Source organism: Anabrus simplex, chromosome 1 (genome assembly GCF_040414725.1).
Source record: "Anabrus simplex isolate iqAnaSimp1 chromosome 1, ASM4041472v1, whole genome shotgun sequence".
Classification (NCBI taxonomy): domain Eukaryota; kingdom Metazoa; phylum Arthropoda; class Insecta; order Orthoptera; family Tettigoniidae; genus Anabrus; species Anabrus simplex.
In genome coordinates, this window is record NC_090265.1 from 766,464,240 (window position 1) to 766,491,722 (window position 27,483).

The following is a 27,483-nucleotide window of genomic DNA, read 5'->3' on the forward strand; positions in this document are numbered from 1 at the left end:
ACACATACTTGAGAAACTGACATTTTAAAGTGTAATTTACACCCACAATGCACGTCATTGAATTTTCACACGTTTTACCTGTACAGTTAACATTAAGTGTTCATAATAATGTCTAATTATCAAGTTTTTAAGGACAGAGCTAATTAGTTTTTTTAAATTGTGGCTCATCAATATTGGGCAACAAGATTTTATCACAGTGTACAACTGAAGGTTTAGGAAACAAGGAAGTGCAACCCATAAGCCCAACATTCCATAAGACTAACAAATTGTGACCAATGCACATGCTCTCTCCGTGTTACCATAAATGTCTTACAAACCTAGCACCTAATTTCAAAAAACTCATGCCTGTGGTCAATCCAAACTTTTATAAATATGTGTTTATGTATGTTATTCATGAAAAGACAGTGTATACCAAGTTTCCAATTCGACGATTGCCTCCAATTGTGAGAATGATTGGACATGTTATCATTATATGACATTCTTTGATAGATCAAGTAATGTTTTATGATTGCATGATTTGTTATATGTGATTGTGTGACCAGCTGAAGATGGCCTAGAAGGGTCGAAACTGGTCCTGTAGTTTTAATTTAATAAAATAAGTATTGATTGGGTGGAAGTCTTCCTGTCATTGTATTTTTGTATAATATCAATACGGAAATGTAACTTACAGCTTATGATACCATAGCCAACCAGTCAAAAAGTAGTGCCAATAGATACAAAACACAATTATTCATGGCCTAGATTATAGCGACTTATTCCCCGACTTTATATACCAATTTTTGTTAAATTCTCTTCAGCCATTTTGTCATGATGCGTGTAAATACATATACACAGACAGACATTACGGAAAATTAAAACGTGCATTTTTCCTTGTTACTGTGGTCACGACCAGTACAGAAATACCATTTATTATAAATTCTGAACTTTGTACAGACACTCTTATTTTATTTATATTGAGATAAATTAAAATTAGTCAGAATTGTTTCCAAATGGCTCCTAAGATCTCTAGAAAAGTCACTAGTCATTATCATTGAAATTCTATGACTAAATTACTAAAAAGGACTCCATATCTAGCAACGAGTCTCTAGAATTGACTAGACTGATGTGAACGAATACGAACATAGCATTACATAAAATCAGTTTCATGGTCCGTATCGCACTTCAATAGATTCACAATAAATACTTAATTGTGAATCTACGAACATAGCACGCGAGAACTAGAGATTGACGATCGATATACGCGATGTGATGTACAGGTTTCAATAAACATTGCACATTCATGCACATTTCTCTCATTAATAAATATAAATATTTTGTTTGAAAGCGCCCAATGAACGAAGGACTTCCGGCCACTCGCGTAAAAAAAGCTGAAATGGTGAGATTTGAAAACAAATGTTTGAAGTTCACCAAAAAAAAAAAAAAAAACTAAAATTGGGAAGAATAATAGAATAATCCGGAGGCGGGAAAAACTGTCGAAAATCGAGAGTCTCCCGTCTAAATTGGGAAAGTTGGCAGGTATGCATAAAGAAAATGTACCAATAAGACCCATTATAAACTATAGATCAAGCCCAACCTATAAATTTTCACAATTCATTCAGGAATTCCTCAAAAGGCATTACGTATATTTAGCTGAAAAGAAAACAGTACAAAATTCAATAGATTTCTGCAACATCACGAAAGAGTTAAAGATCGAACAATGCCACATCCATGCATCATACGACATAACAAACATGTATCCTAATATAACCACACAGAAAACCATAAAAATAATTGAATCCAACTTAAAAAATCACAGTAATTTAAGCACCTTAGAAATAGAAGAATTTATAAAACTTCGCAAATTCGCCATCAACAACAACTATTTTAAATTTTATTTTACCATTTACCAACAGCAAAGCTTACCAATTGGATCCCTGCATCAGGCATATTAGCCGAAATCTACACAGACCATCTAGAGCACCAATTTATCAGTAAAATAGACAATATAGTTTTCTGGTGCAAATTTGTTGATGACGTTTTCGTTATTATTGACAGTAGATTTACCGATGAAACCAACATATTAGACCAGTTAAATACAATAGATCCACACATAAAGTTCACTATAGAAACAGAAAACAATCGCACCTTAAACTACTTCGACATATCCATAATTAAACATGAAAGTCACCTAACTTACAAAATATACAGAAAGCCTACACACATCTCTAACCCATTCAAAATAGATTCTATTCACCCCAATGCACACAAAAAGCAGCATATTACAGCATGATATACAGAGCATTTAATATACTGCTAACAAATGAAGAATTAAATAAAGAACTACACCTAAATTATGAAATAGCCAAACATAGTGGAAATAAGAAAGAAATGATTAACAAAATTATCCACAAAATAAAACATAAGCCTAAATAAAAGTTAACCAGAACAGATAAATCCAAGAAAGACTATGTACGCTTCACCTTCAATAATACACATATATACCCCATTACCGACGTTTTTAAAAAACACAACCTGAAAATAGCATATAAAACTACACATAATAATGCCAACATTCTACACAACACCAAATTGATCAACAATAATAATAAATATAGCCATTCAGGAGTGTACTGTATGAAATGCAATAACTGCAAAGCCACCTACATCAGACGTACTGGTAGAAATATTTTAACCCGCTACAAAGAGCACTTCAATGCCATAAAACATAATCACTTTTCTTCCATATGTCAACACATCGAAGACTACAAACGTAAATTCACAAGCATTGAAAATGACATGCAGATCCTAAGTATAAACCCCAACGGCCCCTTGCTCAATATAACAGAGGAAGTTTACATTACTTTAGATCAATATGCCAACCCCGATTCTAATCTAAATGAAATTACATATAAATGAAACATCATCTTTAACATCCATCCCTTCTTTAAAAAACGCTTATCTCCAACGAGTCAACAAACAAAACCTGACACGCGTCAAAGAACCACTTCAAGACATGCCCAGCTCCACCTGTACCCCGTCAACAGCTACTCCTCCTGCCCCTCTACCCATCCCCCTCACAGGAACTAACATTACCCCAAGATGAACACGGAGCAGTGCACAACGTGCTCCCAAGCTACACACAACGTCAAAAGAACAACAGCAGTGAGTACATATATACACATTCATTCCACATGACTAATAGGCATTCCCAATTACTAAACTAGAATTACTCATCTTTCACTTTTATCTTACACAGATAATTGTTACATCCATACCCAACTGCGAAGGGAAGGAGCCTCTACTCCAGTCAAATGCCACATAGCATAATTCAACACGGGACGTTACGACTTACCTTCCAACACAAAAAGCACGGATTTTATGTGTGCACACTTTAGAAATCTACATTCTCCGCTCAAGTCTCAACTGAGTTTACACAATCCCATATATTGCTTTTCAGAATTGACATGTGTTTATTTTTTGTTTTGTGTACAAAACTCATACTTGAGAACCTGACATTTTAAAGTGTAATTTATACCTACAATGCACGTCAGTGAATTTTAACACATGTTTTATCTCTACAGTTAACATTAAATGTTCATAATAATGTCTATTTATCAATACTTTAAGAACAGAGCTAATTAGTTTTTAAAATTTAGGCAAATCAATATTGGGCAACAAGATTCTATCACAGTGTACAACTGAAGGTTTAGGAAACAAGGAAGTGCAACCCACAAGCCCAACATTCCATAAGACTAACAAATTGTGATCAATGCACATGCTCTTTCTGTGTTACCATACATGTTTTACAAATTTAGTACCTTATTTCAGAAAAACTCATGCCTGTGAACAATCCAAACTTTTATAAAGTATGTTTTTATGTATGTTATTCATGAAAAGACAGAGTATACCAGATTTCCAATTCGACAGTTGACCCCAATCATGAGAATAATTTGACATGTTATCGTCGTATGACATTCTTTGATAGATCTAATAATGTTTTATGATTGCATGATTTGTTATATGTGATTGTGTGACCAGCTGAAGATGACGTAGAAAGGTCGAAACTGGTCCTGTAGTTTCAATTTAATAAAATAAGTATTGATTAGGTAGAAGTCTTCTCATTGTATTTGTGTACAATATCAATACGGAAATGAAACTTATAGATTACAAATCAGATATAAACCGGAATTATTTTTTTTACAATTTTATACATCCACCAACAAAAACACAACAAGCACCGTGTTTTTCTACACAGTTTCCTGAATTTGTTACACATTTTTGCCACTGCATTTTCAACTTTTTGATGCCACCCTCTTAAAAAAAAAAAGAAGAAGAAGAATGTATGTGCAGCCAGTTGTGCACGTATTCCTCTATCGCTGCATTGTCGTGAAATCGCTTTCCTCTCAGTTCTTCTTTCAGTAGTCCAAACGAGTGGTAGTCACACGGTGACAAATCTGGCCTGTACGTGGGATGTTCCAGAGGTGACCAGTGCATTTCCTCCAGTTTTCCCTGTGTTACAACAGCAATGTTGTGCAGAACAAGAACATTTTGGGTTGGTTGCCAGCGACGTTTGTTTGTAGCTTTCGTCTCGACCAGCTCGATAGCTGTAATCGCGTAAGTGTGGCCAGTATGCACTATTCGAGAGATAGTGGGTTCGAATACCACAGTGTGCAGCCTAAAGATGGTTTTCCATGGTTTTCCATTTTCACAGTTGGCAAATGCTGGGGCTCTACCCTAATTAAGGCCTCGGCCGTTTCATTCCCACTCTAGCCCTTTCCTGTCCCATTGTTGCCACAAGACCTATATGTATCCGTGGGACGTAAAATAACTTAAAACAGTAATAGGCTGTATTCACTGTCCTTCATTCATGCAAGGAATCACAAGCAAAATGCCCGCATATTCCCAAAAAACAGTTGCACTCACCTTTCCAGCAGAAAGGCTTGTTTTGGCCTTAACGGGGCCAGCTGCACCTCGTTTCAACTACTGCATGCTTGCTTGTTTTGACTCCGGGGTGTAATTATGTACCCAAGTTTCATCAGAAGTCACAATGCGTTGCCCAAAATTATGTCCTTCCTCCTTGTAGTAATTCATATGCCTCCGACAAACATCATGGTGGAATTTTTGTTTTTCCTGGGTGGGAAGACAAGAACTCACAAGGTAGACAATTTCCGAAGATCGAGTTCATAATTAATGATGGCTTGAACACTTCCAAACCTTATTCCTACGAGCAAAGTAATTTCAGAAATTTTGATGTGCCGATCATCTTCAATAAGGTCACGTACAGTATGAATGTTGTCTGCAGTGATACTTGTCATTTTTGGTGGGACTTTTTTCCCCCTTCTTCGCACCCTGCCAAAAATTGTTTGTGTAATCCATACACCTCGGTCTTTGAAAGGATTGCATTCACTAACTGTGCATGGAGCCAACTCAAAATTTCTGAAGCTTTGGTACCTTCTTTCACCAGAAACTTGTTGATGATGATGATGATGCGCTGTGCAACAGACATGTGGACTTCTTGCATACTAATGGCATACTGAAGCGAGCGGTCGCTCTGTGGTGTGTGCCGCATCAAGACTCCTACTCTGGACATCCCCACCGACATCCTCTCAAAGCCATTCACTAACAGAGCCGCTAATTTTAAATTCCGGTTTATATTTGATGCACCTGTTAAGAACAAATAAGGTAGCTTAAGCACAAAAATTAACCTAAAACACTACAACACAGTTACAAAACCGGAAGCAGAGACCGACTGACTCCAGAAGATCGAAAGATGAACTGGAAGAACCTACATCAACAAAAAATACCAGATAGATGGACAGTGACACATAGTAGCCAACAAAGTTGTGTACAGAGAGTTGAAACCCATTACTTATACTACGTGTAAGAGGAGAATGGGATTCATTGCGGGATTTGAGACTTCTGAAACAACTGGTACAGTACGATATCTCGACTCGACTGCAGATGGTTCAAAGAAATAAGAGTGGACTGTAGAAATTAGCCATGCGTTTAGGTTCGCATAGCTGTAAGCTTGCATTCAAGAGATGATGGGTTTGAACCCTAGACTTTGCAGCCCTGAAGATGGTTTTCCGTGGTTTCCCATTTTCACACCAGCAAAATGCGGGGGGCTATACCTTAATTAAGGCCATGGCCACTTCCTATTCTTAGCCCTTTCCCACCCTTACTTGGCTGAAAACTTTCAGTGTGTTAGTGTGACATTAAACCAGCAGCAAAAAGAAGATCTAAAGGAAATTGGCCTCGTGTCACATATAAGATAAATTAAACAAAAAATCCAGGACTCAAACATCTGCTTCACACACACACACACACACACACACACACACACACACACAAAAGAAACATAACACAAATATTTTACATCAGAAAGGGCACAAAGATTTGAACCACTGATCTCTATACATGGATCGCTAATGGCAGCTCTCCGCTTCAGGAGAAAGTATGCCAAGTTGAGCCCGCGTTCCGCCATGTTGGTGTACCCATCCTAGAGCTCTCCTTATGGGGAAGCAGTGATAATGTAATCAATTTTAAATCGCAATTAATGGCGCATTGGAATAATTAAAAATATAGGGACATGTTCACTCAATGCATAAGGACATTGAGAACACCAACACGTCATTCTGAGGTCAGTAAATCTCTGGGATAGCAATAAAAATGAGTGTATAATAACGGCCGACAAATATTAACTTAGGTGCATCATCATCATCATCTTCCTTCCAAGTATTGGGCCATGTAACCCATTACGGTCTTGCATTTTACTTTTTGCAAGACTTGAAAGCAATCAAATGTCCTTCCGACGGGTTGCTAGCCTGAAGGAAGTAAGACCATTGGTGGGGCTGCCACCTCTCAGCTAATGGACTAGCTGAAATCACAGCATTTCCTCCATAATGGATGTAACGGTTATACCGCCGTGTCTCTGTCAACAGGGCTGGGAACAGGTTTTTTCATCTCGGGAAGGTGAGGTTGGCCTTTGGGCAGGAGAGGTTATGTCATAATCATCATAATCATCATCTTTCCAAGTACTGGGCCATGTGGCCTGTTACGGTCTTGTATTTTCTTTCCATCGCTTCATTGGACGTCCTATAGATCTCTGTCCTCTTGGTTGATAGCATAGGATCTCCTTTGGTAGTCTTCCAGATTCCATCCTTTGAACATGATGTTTCCAGTTTTCTTGGTAATCATAGATGTAATTGATTATTGATCACATTCAGTCCCTTAAGCACATCTTCATTTCTTATACGATCCCATTTCATATAGCCTGCTGTTCTGCGCATGAATGTCATTTCACGTGCTGTAATTCTGGAAATGTCTTGAGTTCTTATTGTCCATGCCTCACTGCCGTAACAAAGCGTTGGTCTGGCTAAAGTGTTATAAAGACATAAGCGAGTGTGTTTATGGACAAGAGATGGCTTCGTGATATGATTTATGATTCCTGTTCTTCTGGTAAATTTGGTTATTTTTGCAGAGATATCAATTTCCCCTTGGTAAGATAAATTGTATCCCAGATAATTGAATTCGTTGACTCTTTCCAAAATTTTATTATCTAAACAGATTTTACTCGGGATAGGGTCCTTCTCCTTAAAGGCCATTATTTTGCTCTTTTGTGGTGAAATGATCATGTCGAATTTTGAAGAGACTTTCTGGAGATTAAATACTGACCACTGAAGATCATCTTCTGATGATGCTACCAATGCAACATCATCAGCAAAGAGTATGGCATCTAGATGTGTGAGATATCTGCTGACTGGGATTGATCCATGCCTTTCATGCCTCCATTCCTGTATTATGTTGTTCATATAGATTATGAACAACAAAGGAGAAAGTCCACAACCTTGTCTCACACCTCTGCTGATCGGTTTCCATTCAGTCTGATGATTACCTAACTTTATTGCAATAAGGTTGTCACTGTACATGTTGTATATGTTATCTATTAACTGTTGTGGGACATTATCTTCTACTAAGATATTAAGAAGTCTGTTCCTATTAACTAGGTCAAAGGCTTTCTTAAAATCAACAAATGCTATGTGAGTTTCCAAGTTAAATTCCCTGCGTTTTTCGACTAAGATTTTCAAGGTAAAGTAAGCATCAGCACATGAGCGTCCCTTTCAAAATCCATGTTGTTCATTTCCAATCACATTTTCATAATACCTGAATAATTTTTCTCTGACAATATTTGAGAAAATTTTGTAACCTGAGTTGAGTATACTTATCCCTCTGTAATTTCCACAATCTTTCACACTGCCCTTCTTATGAAGAGGAATAACTATAGCTTTTTGCCAATTCTCTGGTGGTCTGTGGCCATTCCAAATTAAATTGATGAATTTGAGAAATCTTTGCTTGAAGATGTCACTGGAATACTTGAATAATTCTGCATTTATTGAATCTTCTCCAGATGCTGTACCATTTCTTAGTTTTCTGAGTATTAGCTCCAGTTCTTCGAGTGTAATGGTTTCCGAAGACTTGTTAAGAGATGTTGGCAGAAGAAATGGCTCAATATTTGAACCTCTCCAAAGGTTCCAAAAATAAATGAGCCACTCCGTTAGAGGTATTGCATTAATGCGTATGTCTTCTTTTACATCATTATTTAGTTTCTTGAGTATTTTATAGGTCTGTGGTTGTGGTCTTGTTATATCAGTCTCCAGTTGTGAAACAAAGTTTTCCCAACTCTTTCTGTGCTTTTTCCACACTTCCCTTTTTGCTATTGCTCTCTTGTGGTGATACTCTATTTTATCTTCTAATTTGCCAGTTGTCAAAAAAAATTTATAAGCACCGGCATTTCTTTTGTCTGAAATAACCTTTTCAATCTCTTCATCCCAGATTCTTAAACCCTTTTTCCTCTGCCATTTTTTCTTAACTCCCAAACTCTCAAAAGCAGACTGCTTTAAAATTAAACACAAATTAGACCACTCCGTTTCCACATTGTCACTAACTGTGTCATCTGTGTAAGTTCATTAAGTCTGTTCTGGTACAGCCATTTTATACTGGGGTCTCTTAATAGGTTAACCTTATAAGATGTTTTAATTTCTTGTGTTGTTTGTGTGTTTCTTTTATACCATCTAGGCCTCAGACGAATAGGTGCTACTAATAGATAGTGATCAGTTTCCAATTCAGGGCCTCGATAGACTCTTGTATCCAAGACTAAATCTGCCAATTTACCATTAAAAATTATATAATCTATTATATAATATATTCTGGGTATTTGTGAGACTCGCCTTCAAGGAGAAAAAGCTGAGACCCTTCCATCAGGTCATGTCATCTTACGTAATAACGGGGATGCTTCTACACATGGGGTTGCTATTCTTGTCAATAAAAATATCAAAGAATTCATACACAAGATGATTTGTGTCTCTTTCAGAGTGATATATATCGTCCTCAAATTGAATAGTAAATTCTCCATACAAGTCATACATGTCTATGCTCCAACCAGTACTTCTGACGAAGAGGCAGTGGAACAACTGTATGAAGATATCACCAAAGCGAAAAATTCAGAAAAGACACAACTCTGTATCATCATTGGAGACTTCAATGCAAAAGTGGGTCAAAAGGAAATCGGAGACCCAGAGAACATTGGTACATATGGACTAGGCGATCGAAACGAAAGAGGAGAAAGATTGCTAGAATATCTCACAGCCGAAAATCTCTATTGCATGAATACTTTCTTTAAAAAGCCCATCCAACGAAAATGGACATGGAAGAGCCCCGATGGACAAACCAGGAATGAGATAGATTTTATCCTGACCAACAAGAAGAAATATTGTACAGATGTTACTGTTCTCAATAGATTTGATACAGGAAACGACCATAGGCTAGTTCGAGCAACCTTTACATTTGACCTCAAACTTGAACGGTCCAAAATGACAAGGGGGTACACTTTTCCAAGAGTAGAGGACTTAGAAACACATCAATCATCATTTCAACAAGCTCTTACCAAAAAACTTAACCCAACAGAAGATTTGAAATACTTGGACGTGAACGAACTTAATGAGAAAATTACAGTCAGTATTCAAAATGCAGCAAAGGAAATCCCATTGAAGAAAACTAATAAGAAGAGCCGACTTTCACTCAATACCATGCAGCTCATTAAGGACAGGAAGACAATGGACAGGGATACAGCAGAATACAAAAATCTTAACAAGACCATTCGCAAGGAAATAAGAAAAGATCTAAGGAAATTTAATAATAACATGATCATGCAGACAAGTGAAGAAAATAAAAACATGAAGATTTTAAAGAACAGCATGTCTACAGGAAGACCAAAAATTACAAAACTTAAGAACCAAAATGGAGAAATAGTCACAGATAGGCAAAACATTACTGAAGTTATTCGAGATTTCTACTACAAGCTGTATACATCAACCATTAATAAACCATCCAGTGATGAACAACTAGCCCAGAATTATACACATGAAGTAACACCAGAAGTAACCACTGCTGAGATTGAAAATGCTCTTAAACAACTAAGGAATAAAAAATCCCCTGAGGAGGATAAAATAACGAATGAAATGCTGAAATTAGGTGGAAGAGATCTGCTAGAAGCCGTGAGAATACTCATGAACAAGTGTATTAACTCTGGAAGAATACCAGAAAATTGGAAAAATGCTGAAGTGGTCTCTTCAAGAAAGGTGATAAGGAAAATTTAGAGAACTATCGTCCTGTGAGTTTGTTATCACACCTTTACAAGCTCCTGACTAAAATTGTAACCAACCGCCTCACAAGAGAACTGGATTTTTATCAACCTGCCGAGCAAGCGGGATTTCGTAAAGGTTTCTCAACTGTTGAACACATCCAGACTATTCGTCTTCTTCTTGAGAAAACCACTGAGTACAACATCAAGATTCATCTGGCCTTCATTGATTATAAAAAAGCTTTTGACTCAGTGGAGATCTGGGCAATCATGAAGGCACTTCAAAATGCCATGATAAACTCAAGGTATATAAAGCTTCTGGAAAACATTTATGATCAAGCAACAATGGTAGTCAGAGTGGACGAAGACCTCATCACCAATAAAATCCCAGTTGGCAAAGGAGTTCGACAAGGTGACACAATCTCTCCAAAGCTGTTTACCCTTGCCTTGGAAGATGTATTCAAACCCTTCATTGGGATAATAAAGGAATAAAAATCAATGGGTTATATTTGAACCACCTGGGTTTTGCCGATGACATTGTGCTCATAAGTGAAAATCTAGATGAGCTAGAAAGCATGATCCAAGAATTAAAAACTGCTTCTGCTAAGATTGGTTTGGAAATGAACATTAATAAAACGAAAATTCTAAGCCCAGAGAGTCGACCACTTAAAATGGGAAACCAATATATAGAAGCTGTCGATGAGTACATCTATCTTGGACACAAGATAAAACTTGGAAAAGACAACCAACGTGCAGAAATTCCTCGCAGAATAGGTATGAGTTGGACTGCATTCCGAAAACTAAGGTTCATCCTCACCAACAAGGATGTTCCATTTAACCTGAAGACCAAGGTTTATAATACGTGCGTGCTGCCAGTTACAACTTACGGTCTGGAAACGATGGCTCTGACGAAGGAAAGTGCTCGTAAGCTTCAGCGAACACAACGAGCCATGGAGCGACAGATGCTAGGGATCAGCCTTAGGGATAAGATCCGTTCAGAGGACATCAGGAGAAGAACTAATGTAACAGACATCCTAGAGATAGTAGCAAGACTAAAATGGCAATGGGTAGGACACGTAGCTCGACAAGACTACAACAGGTGGACCTCTAGGATTGTTCACTGGAGACCATGGGGACACAAGAGAGGCATTGGAAGACCCCTGAAGAGATGGCTCGACGACATAAAGCTGTTGGCTGGAACACGCTGGTTCCAAGTGGCTCAAGACCGAAGACGATGGAAGCACATGGAAGAGGCCTATATCCAGCAGTGGATTGAAATAGGCTAGAAAAGAAGAAGAAGAAGAAGAAGAAGAAGAAGATAATCAATTTCTGATTTCGTGCAGACCACGTATACTTGTGGGTGTCCTTGTGTGGGAACATTGTGTTCATAATCTTTAACTGATTGAAGACAGTGAAATCTATTAATTTCGTTCCATTGTTATTACGGGTTGTTTCTCCGTGGATTCCGATGTGATTCTGAATTTTCTCATTACCAACTCTGGCATTGAAGTCTCCCAGTAATAGTAGCATATCTTGTTTGTTAATTTTATTGACTATCTTTTGCAGACCATTATAGAACCCATCACTTTCATTTGAATTGCCCTCCACTGGAGCGTATACCCCTATAACTGTAAGATAACCCCTGAATAGTTTTAGTCTTAATTGGATAATCCTTTCATTCCAAAAAGTGTAGTTATCAATTGTTGATCTTAATCTTTTGTGTACCATGAGCAGTACAGCCGCCTGTGCTCTAGTATCTCTGTCAACCCCACTGTAAAACTGTAAATAATTTACTGTCTCTTTTGATCCCTGAAGCTTTCTTTTTGTTTCTGAAATTGCTGCGATTAAAATGTCTTTTTTTGCGAGAATGTCGTCCAGCTGGTCATCTTTGTGTGAGATGCCTTGTACATTCCAGGTAGCACATCTAAAAATATTTTTCTTCTTCCAATCTTTGTCCATTTCACTGTCCTTTTCAATGGCAGGAGAGGTTATGTATTTCACATAAAGTTAATTTTAGATAATATACAGAACAATAACAAATAGGTTAATATGCCAAGTTCTTCATGGTATAGATAAAATACATATAAAGTGTATAAAATATCATAATTTTAAAATATTCACCGTAGAAGGAAACTTCAATCTTCAAAGAATATAAAAGACTTGTTTATAATAACCATAGCAACTGTCACTAATCCTTCACAGCACCATAATTTTCATATTTTCCAAAAAAACTACTATAAAATTCAGGACACCAGTAAGTGTATATTACAAAGATGACTTTTAAGTTTCATAACAACAGCATCAAATCTATATCAGTTCAGAAAAAACAGAATTATAAAAGTACTAATACAGAGCTTCTCATATATGTAATGATATAGGTGCTGAATACATGCAGTTAGCGATTGGTAATACAATACGAGTGAAAAACAGTTTCTGGAAACATTGCTGTAAATTTTATACATGTATGCCACGAAATTATGCATTCTTAAGGGGAGGTATGATTGAATTTTTCGTATTTTGAGCCAAAAACTCGGTTTTTCTTTTTATTCATACATAAATAGCCCTATTCTTCCTCTTTCAGAAAATGTTTTTATTTTAGTAATTCCTGCTTGTTTAAAGCTTGTAGAAGCCATTTAATATGAGCCCGCAGGACATTTAAAAGTCCAGAACCACACCCACTTCTCCGGTAACGGCATAATGATAGTTTCCTTTGTGTTTTTCGCTGGATATTCAAGTATTTCGAGGTGTATTTGCCGTAGAAGTGCACTTCGGTATGCTGACAGTCACTTGTTTACTACGTTATCAATACAATTACGTTATGTTAGGAAATATTGTAATTTGAACTGTCGGAGAGAATGTTGTACCTCTTCCAAACAGTACTCAGTTTATATCTGCCACACATGTGTACTTTGATAGTTTAAATATATTATGTGTTTGTATTATTTACATTTAGGAATTCGTATTTATGTTAATCGTATTAGTACAACCATGGCTCCCTTGTTTGTTTATATTTTTCTAACATGCAGAAGTAACATGTGGTTTCAATTCAGCGAGTGAAATATGTAAACTAGTGATTTTTCATTAATGTATTTCATCTTAATTCCTTTGTAAATGTGTGGGGTATTGCAATAACACAGCACAGAACAGCCGTGTAACTACAATCAAGAGGCCTGGCGTCACTGAACTAAGCATAAACAAAGCAAGTGTGCTCCTCATGGTCTACTGCACCGTGTGCTCGCTGCCATCTTACTATGCCAGTCATCTTCTATTCAGTTTACTGCTACCCAAGTTACCAGCCATCCATGTATAGAGATCAGTGATTGGAACACATGAAAAAGTACTGGGAAGACTGCAAGGCCGAACACTCCCTTTGAAGAGACTTGGATAATGGACTGACTTAAGTAATCCTATACGGTCACAAAAGTTAAAGAAGTAGTATGTATTTCACATCTCTCCTTAAATTGACATAACCATCCACAAACAGCTTAAAAATTCTCAACATTTGATTTCTCTGAAAATTCTAGTGCCTTTTGTTTAATAATTGTTCCTGAAATAGTGGCATCATGCTGTTGCTTTCCTTTATGTCTAGTCATTCTGTAGAACAGCCAACTGTTTGTAGGAAGGGCCTTAGTGCTTTGGGTCATAGCATTTACGATAGCCTTTACAAGTTCTCATTTCATCTTATGAAAGCACTGTTTTCTATTGTTGAGCTTTCCAGGTCATAGGCATTGTTGATAAACATAGCAAAAAGTGAATAAAACTGAAGTCCAAAAGACACTGCTATTTACCACTGTCCTATTTATAGAACAACACTTCACTTGTACTTCACACAACACTTGTACTAAAATATAGAAACTGTTATGAATTGTGTTAATATTCTTAACAGTGAGCTTATTTTGAGTATAACTCTAATTTTGCTGTCAATTTCAGTGCGTGCTCTGCTCAGATGTCTACATTGGCTTAACTAACAATTTTCTAGCCAGTCACCATAGTGTTCTCCCCAGGACCATTTTACTGGGTGCATCGCCCTGCCACTTTTACAGACCGCCTGGCTAAAATAACCTAGCCTCGGATGAGTCCCGTATCGTTATTTTTCGTCACTACCTCCCCGTGCCGGGAGTGGGTAATTTGCGCGCCTGCTGCCTTCCTTGGATGTGGTAGCCGTTTCTCAGGCTCCCTCTCCGGAATCGAACCCTGATTCCCCGTTACCCGTTACAACCATGGTAGGCGCAGAACCTACCATCGACAGTTGATAAGGCAGACATTTGAAAGATGCGTCGCCGGTACGAGGACCGTGCGATCAGCCCAAAGTTATTCAGAGTCACCAAGGCAAACGGACCGGACGAGCCGACCGATTGATTTTGATCTAATAAAAGCGTCCCTTCCACTTCTGGTCGGGACTCTGTTTGCATGTATTAGCTCTAGAATTACCACAGTTATCCAAGTAAAGTGGTACGATCTAAGGAACCATAACTGATTTAATGAGCCATTCGCGGTTTCACCTTAATTTGGCTTGCACTGAGACATGCATGGCTTAATCTTTGAGACAAGCATATGACTACTGGCAGGATCAACCAGGGAGCTGGCTGGCTCGAGAGCCGAAACCGAGCGTCGTAGCCCGCCGCCGCCGAGTGCGGCCTGCGGGACACAGACTTGCTTTGCTCCGTTGGCCGACCGAGTGGCCGCCAACTAAAATTTCATAGGCCGCCGAGCACGGGCTCTCACCCGGCCGGACGGGCCTTCACTAGGGATCGGGTCCCTTCACCATCCATCGTCACATCTCCACTTCGACCGCTGCCGAGGTCGGCAGGACCGTACGAGAGGCGTACGATGCTACATTTTCACGCCCGAGCAAGGGCGAGCGGTTACCAACATTACTGAGCGCCGCATATGAGCATGAACACTGGGTGTGCAGAGTAGATATGGGCTAGTTACATATTGTTAATATATATTTGAGTCATTTGGTGTTCCAAACCAAATGTAAATACTGTAAAACTCGTTATTTAAATGGTAAATCTTCACTATTTTCAGCATAATTGCAACAGTTGAGGTGCTGAGATCATAAACAGGATTAGTCATCATAGTGGTAGATGAGTTATTACTGTGGTTAGTTAAGGTGTTGAAGTATAAACATTCTGACACCATGGTTAACTGGTTTGAACCCCGTTGGTCGAAAAAAAAAATCACCATCGGAATATTGGGAGGCAGTGGTATACAATTTCTAATTACTAGATTGCGTGCCAAAAGCCTGGATTCATTTCCAAACCTCTTCTCAGTGCTCATATGCAGTGAGGGTATGTGATGCTGTTGATGGTGATTTGTCTGTCGGATGGGACGTTAAGCCTTGAGCAGGCCCCTTGGTGCTATTCAACAGGAGTAGGCGATGTGCCAGCACTGGGTTTCACCCTCTCCCTTCCTACTGTCATATATCACATCATTCATTTCATCTCATTAACTGCTCTGGTGAGGTTGACGTCAGGAAGGGCATCCGGTCATAAAATACCACCACGACAGATTCATCTCACCTCATACCCGACCCCGTAGGGTATTGTAAGTATCGACTAGGTTGACATTAAACAAATATTTTTTTAAAATTATATGTAACCCGTAGGGAAACGCGACAAGGGTTGGACAAACAAACATACAATCCTGAGTTATTACTGTGGTTCTTATCTTTATATGATTCCACATCTGTTGATGCTAAAATGGGCCTTGTTCAGTACCTCTTTCCCTCTCCAAACCAGTGTTGAAATTTTGTGTTGTGCGAAAGTGAAGTTTGGGACAGTGATTAGGAGGGAAATCTGGCATCCAAATCAGATATGAACATAGTTGTCAGACTAAATAACCTGGGTCGTTTAGTAAGAAAATCCTTTTGTATTATCCATTCCATGTTACAAGTCAAGATACTGATCAGTTATTGACTTGATTTTTCCATGACAGCGTCGATTTTGATACGTATGTTTTGTTATGTGACACATGTTTGTACAATTATTTGGAATGCATATTAATACGCTTAAATCATTAAAAAACACATTTTGCTATAAAATTGTAAGAATTTTTGAGTTAAACTTTACTCTTGGTAAAACGAGTGCTGTTTGTAACTTTTTGATAATTACAAATAAGTAATAATAAAATATCATAAATAAAAATAAATTAAATTAATAAAATAATTAATCAAAATGTCCGTAGTATGGGCGCCAGAGTTCACCAGAATGGATCCCTCGAAGTTAGATGGAGCATGATAATTCTTTATCTTCCAGGGCGTGTACATAATGCTGCGTATTGGTACATCTGCGAAAGGCCTTACCTAACGTTCTGAAAACGACTAAATAGGTAGGGACTGCACCTAGGTTCATCAATAACTCCACTGATTCTAAAATATCTAACTATATTCTCAATAAAATCCATGCATGAGCACCTCATCAACACACCAAAATACACTTATAATACACAAACAAAATATTATTGGAAGACTCCATATATACAACAACAACAAAGAAAACAGTGGGAAAACAAAAGCAAGAACTAAGCCACCATTAGTGGTTAGTCCGTTGAACAATGTACATATGTGTAGATAAGTACCCTTCTCTGTCTCAACACGACTTGCCGATTCTTATAATATCACACAGATACTGTACCTCATAATACTGAGTTCACTGAGTCTAACACTTGTTGTAAAGATACATACATTTGAGCAACACACGCTTCTCATTCCTCAACATAAATTATGGAAAGTCTGAGATATAGCACCTCCCAGCTTTCAGCAACATGTAATACCAGGCCACCACAAAGTGATACAATACTCAGTGCCTTCGCACTCCACAATTTGTTGGTCAGCCACTTTCCACAAACATAACAAGAATACGTTCCACGAACGTTTGAAGTCCAGTCCAGTATATTGCAGCAGTGTCACTCCAGTACAGTATATCCAGTTTCACTCCCATATCGTGTCAGCGCTACTTCCTCCCCATACAAAGTGTCTGCACATCCTCCTTCCCGTACATTGTGTCCACACTACTTCCTTCCCGTACAGTGTGTGTGGTTGACTTCTGCTGTGATATCGAAGTATATAAAGACCTAAGCTCTCACATGATACATCGAGATTCATCCTGGTCATCCAATCAAGAGTTCAGTCAAGACCACGCCATGAATTTCTTCCAGTGTCACAAGGCAATCACAAGATCAACAAACTCTAGGGTGTTTCACATGACTCATCGGAGATTTCTGACTACAACATCAACAAGCTCATGTGATTCTGGGCTATTCACATGATTCATAGAACTTCCTGACGACAACAAGAAGTTCATCTCATCAAACACTGGGCTGTTCGCACGAGTCATGCAAAGTTTCCAAGTTCAATAAAGCAATGTTTTCCCTGCCGTTGTACAAAACAAATAACTCATACTACATACGGAGACCTCCCAGCTTACTAATATTAATGACAAAGTATGCAACTGAAATACTTATGATAATAATAATAAATATAATAATAAATCGAGTACTGACAATAATATCTCTTAAGTTCTACACATAGTGCGAGGGTGTGATATATGTGACTATCACATGTTTAAATCAAAAGCGGGACTTGTCAGTCGTTTTCTATATCAATTTCCTAGTATGTGTCTTTATTACAGTATATGATTACATAGTTTGGTATACGACTTTAATCTTCCTAATGAACTTGTAAGGTTAATTATAAGGTGTAGGAATATTATTATACAGAATTATACAAGGTGAACAAAAATTGCCACATGCGGTTCCTCGTTGAAATTCACGGCAAAAGTTTATCTTGCAAAACGTAGTCCCACCAATACACCTAATAGAAATGCGAGTTAAGAAATTAGGCTCTGGCATCGCTGTAACAGCGTGCAGCATGGCCAAGTACAGGTCGCATGAACTTGGTGCTCTGCCAGAGCTGTCTCATTAGCTCAGTGAGACGAGGTAGTGCCATAAATGCCAGTTGCGCAGACGCGCCAATTTTTTTTTCATTTAATGTATCAGATTGTATCCACTATGCAATACACTGTGTTCTGTCTTGCCGTTACAGTTACCTTTATTTAAACATTCAAACATAACATAGTGTACGTGTGACGTCCAGTCTTATGTTCACAGAACAGGTACGTACACTTATGAGCAACGTTCACTTCACAGCAGATGTTCAAAGCGACCACCTTGCATTTGCACTTTGTCACTCGCTGGAGCATACTTTCCCGGACCCTACGCAACACCTGCATCCACCATTGCCGATGCAGTGTGCACACGAGCTATTAGGTCTTGTACATGGGTGGAGTACTATAAACATGTTCCTTTAAGTGTCTCCAGAAATAAAAATGTAGTGGATTTAGGTCCGGGGAATGTGGAGGCCAGAACATTGGACCTCCACGACCTATCCATTTCCCTGGCGGTGCACCATCATGCTGAAACCATAGCTGTCGCCGAACATCTAGTGGAACGTTTTCTAAAGCGTCAAGCAAAGTACGATAGCGGGGTGCATTCAACTTGTCCGGCAAGGGCCTAAAAGCACTCCTCCCATGATTCCATGCCCATGATTCACGGGTGACATGTGGGTTGTGGTCAGACCAATAATGTCTGTTGTGATGGTTGAAAATACCTTCCCAAGTGAAGCTACATTTGTCACTCCTTATCACATTCTTTATAAAATGTTCATTATCTTCATCTTGTTGCAAAAGCCATTCTGAGAACTGTACTTGTTAAATGCGGTCTTCTGGCCTCTGGTGTTGAGTTAACGTGTAATGATATGGATCCAGTTTTTCGTCGTGCAACACGTCAACAACCAGTGTTTGAGATACCTGGAACTGCCTTGCAATATCACAGGTACTTCGCCGAGGTGATTGGTGAACGGCTTCAAGAATGTCGCCCTCTGTTGGTGGAGTATGTCTAGTCCTTGGACGACGTCTGTCAACTACTTGTGGATGAAGATTACCGGTTTCCCGCAGATGTTGCTCAAGGCAACGTAAAACATTCTTATAGGGATGGCGCCTTTGATGGTACCATGCTGCATACTCACGAGCAGCAGCAGAACCTTGGTTATCAGATGCACCCAACACTAAAAGTATATCAATGTATTCGCCGTTTGTGTACTCCATGCACCTGACAGGACCAGTTATGGTTGTGCACTGCATGGTTAGTCGACTCATGCATTCAGTTGAATGGATCACACTGTCATGTGTTCGACTATTGTCATGTAACAACAGGATGTCATGCTTACAAACGCAGTTACACGACGGGAACTAGGGACCTGACGTCACACACACAAAAGGAAAAAAAGCAACGTGACGTACATTCGAGCCGTAGCTCCATGGTGCATGTGGGTTTGATAACCCAGCCATCTACTCAGTGAGCTACGACGGCGGGTACAGTAGAGCAGGATGATGCACATTTCTTTATTACATTCTGATGCGCTCCAGGATGTGACAGTGTTGCCAGCTTCTCATTTTCCAACAGTATCAAATCTGATTTGGCTATAGAAAGTTTTGTCTTGCAATGGGATGAAGAATCGCATGCTGTATATCTCAAAATCACTATTCAATGACATGTTCTGTTTTTATCTCACCACCTCAATTGCATCAGAGTTAGCAGCAGTGATGAGCCATTAGAAGAAAGAGAATAGAGTGTTGATTTTTCCTTTTGAGCGTATAGCCTTACATGACGTGCGAGCACAGGATTCGACATGACGTCACACCACAGCAACTGAGTGGTAAGCTCCAGTGTTACATGATTATGAACAAGCAGTAGAACTTCACATTATTCTGTTATGTCTTGTTCGTTATAATACTGTAGCATTAAAATAGTTAAGTTTAACTGTCTGATATTACTGTTAATGCCCTGATGGGAATAAATTGAAACTTTATCATATTGATTTTTATGTAGTATTCCCCACCCGGTTACTCATTTCTGCCACCTGGCCAGCGAAAATTTCTGGGGAGAACACTGCACCATAGGGCTTGCATTCCTTCTCATACCAAACTTGCAGTCCCCATTTTCACCTGATCTGTCCAGTCATGTGATTATCCTGAATATTTCACTGACTGACAGTGACAATGCAACACCAAGGAGGAGTGGCTCGAAAGGGATGAAAGTTGGGGGAAAAACAGAGACGGCACGGTTGAACAATTGATGTTTATTTCAAACCGATATGCAGGTTACACAATGCGCACGGCATCGACTCAGTAGGATGTAGGACCACCGCGAGCGGCGATGCACGCAGAAACACGTCGAGGTACAGAGTCAATAAGAGTGCGGATGGTGTCCTGAGGGATGGTTCTCCATTCTCTGTCAACCATTTGCCACAGTTGGTCGTCCGTACAAGGCTGGGGCAGAGTTTGCAAACGGCGTCCAATGAGATCCCACACGTGTTCGATTGGTGAGAGATCCGGAGAGTACGCTGGCCACGGAAGCATCTGTACACCTCGTAGAGCCTGTTGGGAGATGCGAGCAGTGTGTGGGCGGGCATTATCCTGCTGAAACAGAGCATTGGGCAGCCCCTGAAGGTACGGGAGTGCCACCGGCCGCAGCACATGCTGCACGTAGCGGTGGGCATTTAACGTGCCTTGAATACGCACTAGAGGTGACGTGGAATCATACGCAATAGCGCCCCAAACCATGATGCCGCGTTGTCTAGCGGTAGGGCGCTCCACAGTTACTGCCGGATTTGACCTTTCTCCACGCCGATGCCACATTCGTCTGCGGTGACTATCACTGACAGAACAGAAGCGTGACTCATCGGAGAACACGACGTTCCGCCATTCCCTCATCCAAGTCGCTCTAGCCCGGCACCATGCCAGGCGTGCACGTCTATGCTGTGGAGTCAATGGTAGTCTTCTGAGCGGACGCCGGGAGTGCAGGCCTCCTTCAACCAATCGACGGGAAATTGTTCTGGTCGATATTGGAACAGCCAGGGTGTCTTGCACATGCTGAAGAATGGCGGTTGACGTGGCATGCGGGGCTGCCACCGCTTGGCGGCGGATGCGCCGATCCTCGCGTGCTGACGTCACTCGGGCTGCGCCTGGACCCCTCGCACGTGCCACATGTCCCTGCGCCAACCATCTTCGCCACAGGCGCTGCACCGTGGACACATCCCTATGGGTATCGGCTGCGATTTGACGAAGCGACCAACCTGCCCTTCTCAGCCCGATCACCATACCCCTCGTAAAGTCGTCTGTCTGCTGGAAATGCCTCCGTTGACGGCGGCCTGGCATTCTTAGCTATACACGTGTCCTGTGGCACACAACACGTTCTACAATGACTGTCGGCTGAGAAATCACGGTACGAAGTGGGCCATTCGCCAACGCCGTGTCCCATTTATCGTTCGCTACGTGCGCAGCACAGCGGCGCATTTCACATCATGAGCATACCTCAGTGACGTCAGTCTACCCTGCAATTGGCATAAAGTTCTGACCACTCCTTCTTGGTGTTGCATTTGCTCTGTCAGGCAGTGTATTTCTTGTTCCGAGGGTCTTGAAAGTTGGACTCTCTTCTGTCCTCCTACTGCTAGCAGCTTCTAGTCACTGTATTCATCTTCTCTCTTCCATACAAGTTGTAGAACAACTATGTGTTGTGAATTAAATCTTCCCTTGTAAATCACTGCTCCTCATTTGTTTTGTTACTATTACCGAATCATCTGGGCTGTGATGGGTTCGCATTTAAAAGAAGCCTAGAGTTTAATGTTACCAAAACTTTATTGCACATTTCACAATAAACAGATAGAGATAACATTTCTTTTGTAAGAAAGTAGAAAATTTGACGATTTAGTGTCTGATACTTCCATATAAAATATTGGCACATATACAAAATATTTTAACAATTTGTTTCTAGCAATGTATTAATGCTAACTGGGCCATATAATGATTGTGAATGTGAATTAAAATTTCTGTACACCATTGAACCATAAATCATGTTATGATAAATATTATTCACAAATCAGGTACTGAAATATCACCATTGAGTTCGAGAGTCTTACCATTTACTTATCAGTCTTTCCAGTTCATGTTCGAAGGAAAATTTGATAAAATGTACGAAGTCAGTTCGGAAAGAAATGCACTGTTTTTCTTTCCTTTATGAAATTTTAGTGGGTAGGAGACACAAACAATATATATTTTTTAATCTGCAGGCTTTATGTATTTTGCAACATGTATTTCAAGACATTTCTCCCATTCTGACACCAACTTGAATTTGCATCGCATTCCCTGGGAATATAGTCACCTACACACGACCGATTTCACTTCTTCGTTTCAACCGAAGTGGTGACCTCTCAAGAATTTCTTACATGGTCCGAGAGGTCAAAGTCAGAAATTGTAAGGCCTGCCTGGATGATTCAAAATACAATTACAGTTGGGTGAGAAGGTGCCAGTGTTTGTTTTGGACATCAGTTGACTGAATGGAGTGATCACAGGACGGGACAAGACAAATTTTAGAGGAGAATTTGTGAGTGCCTCAAATGTGAATTCAGAATGAAGTGTGTGTTAATTGCTCAGGGGCTAGCAGCTTTTTGATCAAAACTTCAAAAAAAAAAAAAAAAAAAGGATGGTTGGACTGTATGACCGAGGACTGAACGACTCATTGATCAGTGATAGATTCAGCATGCTACCATACCTGATGACAGAGCACCCGGCATAAATAAGCTGTACTTCTTGGCATGGCCGAATGCAGTTTTATTTTGGTTTAGAAATGAAACTGGACTATGACAGGGAAGTGTGCTGTCACCTCTTTTGTTTTTAATGGTTATGGACAAAATTGTAAAGGAAGCATATGGGAATAGTTAGATGAAGTTATTTGCAGATGATATTGTGGTCTGGGGAACAAATAGCAAAGAAGTACAAGAACACTTCATGCACTGAACAAGAAAAATTTAAAGTATGGTGTGAAAATCAGTGCAGAGAAAAACAAGACCATGATGATATAAAGAGACCGAAGATGAGGGAAAGGCATTGTGAAAATTGATGTCTAATCCTTGAAATTGTTGACAGTTTCAAACACCTGGGGAGTGAATTAATGCAGAATACTAGGCTGGACATAGAGATTAGCACAATGCGTTCTACCAGAGTGTAAGAAACCTTGTCTCGAATAAGGAAGTATCAAGCAAGTGTAAAGAGACAGTGTACAAAATGTATTATGCACAAGGAAGGACAGAATTAGGAATGATCAGATATGAAGAGACCTGCAGGTCAACCTGACCATGGAAGAAAGGCTGAGTATTGCAAGGCTGAAGTGGCTAGGACACGTTAAGCAGATGCAGGTGACTCAAACACCAAGGAAGTATTTTGAAAAGATCGTTCCGGGATGAAGACCAATTGGACGCCCTAGAAAACAGTGGGTAGAAAGAGAAGATGTAGAGAAGAGAGGAGGAACATGGGATGCCCTAGAGATAAAAGAAGCATACCAGGACCATAATAAATGGAGGCACATTGTTCTTAAACACCCTACCCGGCTCGCTGGAAGGAATTCATGATGATGAATGAGCTATGAGACTTACGAGGGAACGGTACGAAGTCGGACGGCGAATTTAGATTTGATTTTTACATATTCGTATAGGTCTTTTTAAGCTGAAACAGGTAGTGTAAGTCTAATTTTTCGCTGGTCACTTTTAAGGGGCCATTTGGGAGCTCAAAGTTGGTGGTGCGCGCAATGAATTGTACAGTACATGCCAGCACACGTCAGCGCTCACAGTCAGTGGCTGTCTTGCCTCGCCTTCTCTCTCCACTCCTTCGGTTCTCCTCTCTCCCCCACCACATAGGGCTGCCTACAGTTGTGTACAGGGGATTGCGGGTGAAGACTGACGTTAGTTAGGACATTTTATTTACAAAGATGAATTCATTATGGAATAAACAAACAATAAAAATTGTTTTACAAATCACTACTTAATATACAAATAATACATACGGTAATCAAATATCATCTGCATCATCATGACATTCAAAGTGTTCAAGAAATGACTTTATTCTAACACAGTCTGGCGTTGGTCCATTGTTCATGGCATGATAGTGAAAATCTAACACAAAATGTGAATAACAAAACACAAGACAACAATGTGCGCACCTTATAAATGAAAAATTGGTACAATCATTTCCACCACACTTTGTATCATTCAAATCATGACAATTTATTTGCAAGACAGTATGAAATTGTGGTATATTGTCAATGGAATAACCACCTGCTTTCCAAGCATATTTCAGCATTGGTACAAAACAATCAGCTATAAATGGTTATGCACTAGTATTTGACAAGTTATAATGAAAGGTCTGTTTTTGGAGTTTTAATTTTGACTGGCCGTGTAAATTCCTTACCCAGAAAATGTTGTCCATTCAACGGACTAAACATTTTAGTTGCCGGAAGAATCCAAGATCACACGGCTGGCAAAGATACGTACGGTAGTTCCTTTTGGTATGTATTCAATCTGTACATGTTTCTTCATCAGGGATTCAAGTTGTGCATTTTTGTCCTGGCCATTGAGTGAATTTATGAGAAGAAGATTCTTCCATCTTCCTGTAATTGCGGATGGAAAACGTTTTGAAACCAGTCACATACATGCCCTTTCCCCATTTTCCCGGAAGATGAATAATCAATTACAACATATTTAAAGGCATCCATGTAGGCTTTGATACTTTCTTGTACTCTAGGTCCAAACTTTCCATTAATTTCTTGGAAAACGATCAAGAACAAATGTCCCATTTCTCCAGCTTTAGAAATGTGATATTGCACTGTGTGGGAGTGCTTAAAACTATTTCGGCAAACAAGTGTAGCAAGAACGTCTTTCACACCACGAAAATCATAACTTCTCTGTGTTGCCATTTCGTACTCAAATCAGGACTGGTCCGAATTCCAGATATTGGCATCCGGGATCTCTTTCTTTTTTTGCAGTTCATTAATGAATGTTACAAACTTTTTAGCCACTTCGTGTCATATTTCTTCGTCTGTTTTAAAAGTTGTTCCGACTAGTTTGGTTACTTTTCGGAACCAAAATTTCAAATGCCTTTTAAGGTTTGTCAAGTATGACTCGCTGTGGAGAGAGTGTTTGGGGCAATACAACTCTTTACCCTCACCAATCCAACGCTCAATGTCCGATTTTGTGACATATAAATAACGCATCCTTGCCTTGGTGAACTCTTCTTTCACATAAGCTCGAACCATCGCACATTTCCTAATTTCTCCGTTGTGTTCAACGTGGTTGACGATTCCATAAATTTGTCTCAGAGTCTTCTTATACTTCCGTACAGCGTGCATAGGTCTTGTTCCTTTATTTTTTTATACATGTCCAACAATGATTCGGAATCATAATCTTCCACTGACTTACAGGATCTTCCTTGGCCATCACAAGACTTGTTATCTTTGTTAAACTCATCTCCGTGTTTGCATTTTTTCGGTGTTGGTGTCCCATCCTTAACACCATCTTCGTCTTCCGAATCAACGAAAACGGCTTCTTCCTCCTGAATAAATTTGCATTTTCCCTCCAAAATTGCATCAAACATTGTCTTTATTTGTATATACATGATTTTCTCTTCATCAGAAAGCTCTGTAGCTTCCTGAATATTAACACCGTAGGCATTAATAAGAGCTGCAATAATTTTGCAAGCGGCCGTAAAAAAGTACCAATGCGATCTCCTGTATGTGGAATAGCCATCAGTCGTGGAGAACTTGACCGAATAGAATAGGACTCAGATCAAAAATTAGATGGATGGTTTTTCCGGCGTTTGCTCTATTAACCAGCGTTTCGTCTTAGGTCTGACACTAGACTCTTCAGAGTGGGATGTGTCAGACCCTACCCACTGACGCTGGGGTGTATGCAGGTGAACTTATCAGAAGCTTATTTATGAAGCACAGTCTGATAACTGCATACGGGAGATAAAACTCCACAATGGAATTAATGCTCGCCTAGTAATTCCAAATGGAAATTCTAAGTTCCCATGGAGGGAATTAGATTCTTTTCCACCAATAGAGCATATAAAAAATCAGATCAAAAAAAAAGATCCATTTTAGTTTTGGACTCTCAAAATTTCATGTTTAATCACGTTTTAATCTTCAAAACTGTTAATTTCACTCTCTTTTAACATACTTTGGTGCATTATCGTTGTTTTAGATGTTATTGTATAATGTTTTACGAAACCATTTTTCAACATTTTAACCTATAATTTATAAGTATATGTATTATTTTTAAGATTGATATAGGCTGATGATGCCCGTAAGGAGGGTGAAACATGTACCTTTGACTTTTATGTATTATGTATAAAAAATATTTGACCATATGAAATAGTGGATCATATTGTATTGTATTGAACAGGTGGACTTATAATATTGTAATAATACTTGAGACATACGTCAACTTCAATATGGAACCAAAATGAGAATAGTTACTTGTAGAATAGGACTCGCCGTCTCATATATACAACTGTTGGCAGCCGTATGTGGTGGGGGACAGAGGAGAACCGAAGGAGTGGAGATTGAAGGTGAGGCAGGGCAGCACTTGGCCGTGAGCGCTGACGTGTGCCAGCATGTACTGTACAATTTATTCAGGGCGCGCACCGCCGACTTTGAGCCCCCAAATGCCCGCTTAAAAAAGACCAGCAAAAAATTAGACTTCCACTACCTGTTTCAGCTTAGAAAGGCCTTCACGAATATGTAAAAATCGAATCGAAATTCGCCGTCTGACTTCGTACCGTTCCCTCGTTAGACCTGGACATTGACAAGTAGGGTGGAGAGTGGAATTCAACCCAGTGAAATGAAATACCTAAGAAGTATGATAGGAAATACAGATTGAGAAACAAAGATGTGAGGTAGGAAGTCGGAATGGAAAATCTAATTGAGAGAATTGATAGGAGTAAACAAAGATGATTTGGACATGTAAAGAGGAT

At 39.5% G+C, this 27,483-nt stretch overlaps 1 protein-coding gene across 1 annotated transcript in view; it reads left to right on the forward strand.

Moving 5' to 3' along the window:
* Positions 1-27,483, forward strand: part of BckdhB (Branched chain keto acid dehydrogenase E1 subunit beta) — a 309,243-nt gene that overhangs the window by 106,006 nt on the left and 175,754 nt on the right. The gene's annotated exons all lie outside the window — the stretch shown is intronic.